A 2,475-nucleotide genomic window follows, 5' to 3' on the forward strand; every position below is an offset into this window, starting at 1 on the left:
CCTGAGGGCTTTGTGTAACAGTTACCACAGCCTCCTGGAGAAGGAAAGCCCCTAAGTAGTGAATGCTCTTTGAGTGAGGACTGATACAAAGTAAGTGTTTAGGGAGGAAGTGTGTATTAACTTTAAAATCTTGGCTCTTGCTGCACAGTGGTGGCGCACACCTTTAATCCCGGAACCCAGGCAGCAAAGGCAGGTGGATCTCTGTGAATTCGAGGCCAGCCTGGTCTGCAGAATGAGTTCAAGGACAGCCAGGGCTGTTACACAGAGGAACCCTGTCCAAAACAAACAAGCAAACGATCTTGTTCACCCTGTGAGACTTGTCTGTTTGGAGCTTTCCTTTCTTTAAGGATTGAATGTAACACAGCTGTGGGGTGTATAAGAGTTGGAAAGACTCTTCCAGTGTATGACTGTCAGTCACTTAAACTTGCCAGTACAGTTTTCCTGTCTGTAGATGGAAAGGAATAATGGTGTCCATAGCATTCAGTCATGAGGTGTTTAGATGCTTTGTACAGTGTCCCTTCCATTGTTGCTATTTACAGTCCTGTGGAGATCTATTAAGGGATGTCATATCATGTTTTTAGTGCCCTTGTGATTAAGAAGTAAGGTACAGAAGACCCAGATATTTAGAGCCAGCCCTTCATGACACAAATACTTCGGCTTGTGGAGATGACACAGAGTGTAAGATACACACTGAAAAAGAAGCCTCAGGATGGTATTGGGGGAGAAATAGAACCCTGTACATGGTTCTCACTCTGAGGAAGTACTGTCCAGTCATTGTTAGCATAGTTCTGTCTAGCTATGGGCAGCTTATCCGGCCTTTGACGTGGCAAGTTTTAATTTAATTTCATCTGCCTAGAAATTCAACTCAGTGAGTGACCATTTCTCCCTTCATGTTCAGTAAATACCCAGTGAGGGGACCAGGTACGACAGGCACAGTTCCAGGATCTCGGGATATTGTGATATTGATAAAGGCAATGGATTCAAATGCTCTCTCAGAACGCCCATTTCTCATCATGGAAGATAAATAACAAAGATAGATGTCATCACATCAGAGCCCTGCTATCAGGAGATGCTGTGAGCAGAAGACGGGTAGAGGCAGGGTGAGGGGTCAGGAGAGGCCAGAGGCAGTCTAACCATCCCTGCGAGTGTGGTCCTACCCCTTCCACCACTGTGGTCAGCTCTGGCTCATCTTCCTGAAGTAGAAGCCTCACTTTAACAAAACAAAAACCAAGAAAACAAACTTTTTTTTTCATTTTACATACTAATCCTTGTTCCCACTTCCCTCCTCCCATTTCCTCCACATACCACCTCACGCCACCCCACCATCCACTCCTTAAGAAACTTGGTATGAGAGAAATTCCCAGGGATCTATAAGGATGATCCCAGCTAAGACCCTAAGGAATAGAGGAGAGGATGCCCAAACAGACCTGGCCTATAGGGTGCCCTATAATCAGACTGATGAATATCTTAAATGTCACCATAGAACCTTCATCCAGCAACTAATGGAAACAGAGACAGAGACCTGCATCAGAGCACTGGACTAAACTCCCAAAGTTCAGTTGAAGAGTGGGAGAAGTGAGAATATAAGCAAAGAGATCAGGACCATGATGGGTTCACCCACTGAAACAGTTTACCTGAGCTAATGGGAGCTCACCAACTCCAGCTAGACCAGGAAGGAAACAGCATAGGTCCAAACTAGTCCCTCTGAATGTGGGTGACAGTTGTATGGCGGGGGCAGTATCCCTACTGCTTGTACTGGCTTTTGGGAACCTGTTCTTTTTGGATGAATACCTTGCTCATCAGCCTAGATATAGTAGGGAGGGCCTTGGACCTTCCCCAAAGCAATGAGGCCTCACTTTTTGAATCAGAGCGAGAAAAGAAGCTGCATGTTATCATTTGTCGTAGAGATTAATTACTGCCTTGTTAGTCATCCAAGATGAAGAACTACCGGGTGGACAGGAATATAAAACACATGTCCAGGCATGGCCTGCTCTTGTAGTTAGTTACGTGAGAAGTCATGTTATCTTTAGAGGCTGTGTGGATGGACACAAACCCTGAGAAACAATTTATGTCTACAAGTCAGAGGGGCCGCTCCTTTGGGCAGGGCTCAGCAAGTGTGACAACCTTGCTAACAAAACCATAGTAATATCGGTGTCACCAGTGAGGAGAGGGTGGCCATCAGACACTTTCAGATGTGACGCTGGAGGACACACATCACCCATTCAGCATATGAACCAGCAGGAGTATGCAACCCCAGACAGGTCATCCTGAAACATCAAACTCCTCAAGGTGCCTGGCAACCTCTCCAAACATGTTTACTTGTTTGTTTACACACAATCCTGTGTTGCACAGACTCCAGACATCCTCCTGCCTCAGTCTTTGAGACAGCTGGGAGTATGAGCACAGGTTTTATATGCTCCATTGAAACCATCACCTTCTGAAAACTGAAGGGCTGCCCAAAACCAGAGAAAAGTA

At 45.8% G+C, this 2,475-nt stretch overlaps 1 protein-coding gene across 5 annotated transcripts in view; it reads left to right on the forward strand.

Moving 5' to 3' along the window:
- Tmem19 (transmembrane protein 19) overlaps nt 1-2,475 on the forward strand; it is a 60,055-nt gene that overhangs the window by 34,698 nt on the left and 22,882 nt on the right. The window lies entirely within an intron of this gene.

Source organism: Microtus ochrogaster, chromosome 24 (assembly GCF_000317375.1).
Source record: "Microtus ochrogaster isolate Prairie Vole_2 chromosome 24, MicOch1.0, whole genome shotgun sequence".
In the NCBI taxonomy this organism is placed as follows: Eukaryota; Metazoa; Chordata; class Mammalia; order Rodentia; family Cricetidae; genus Microtus; species Microtus ochrogaster.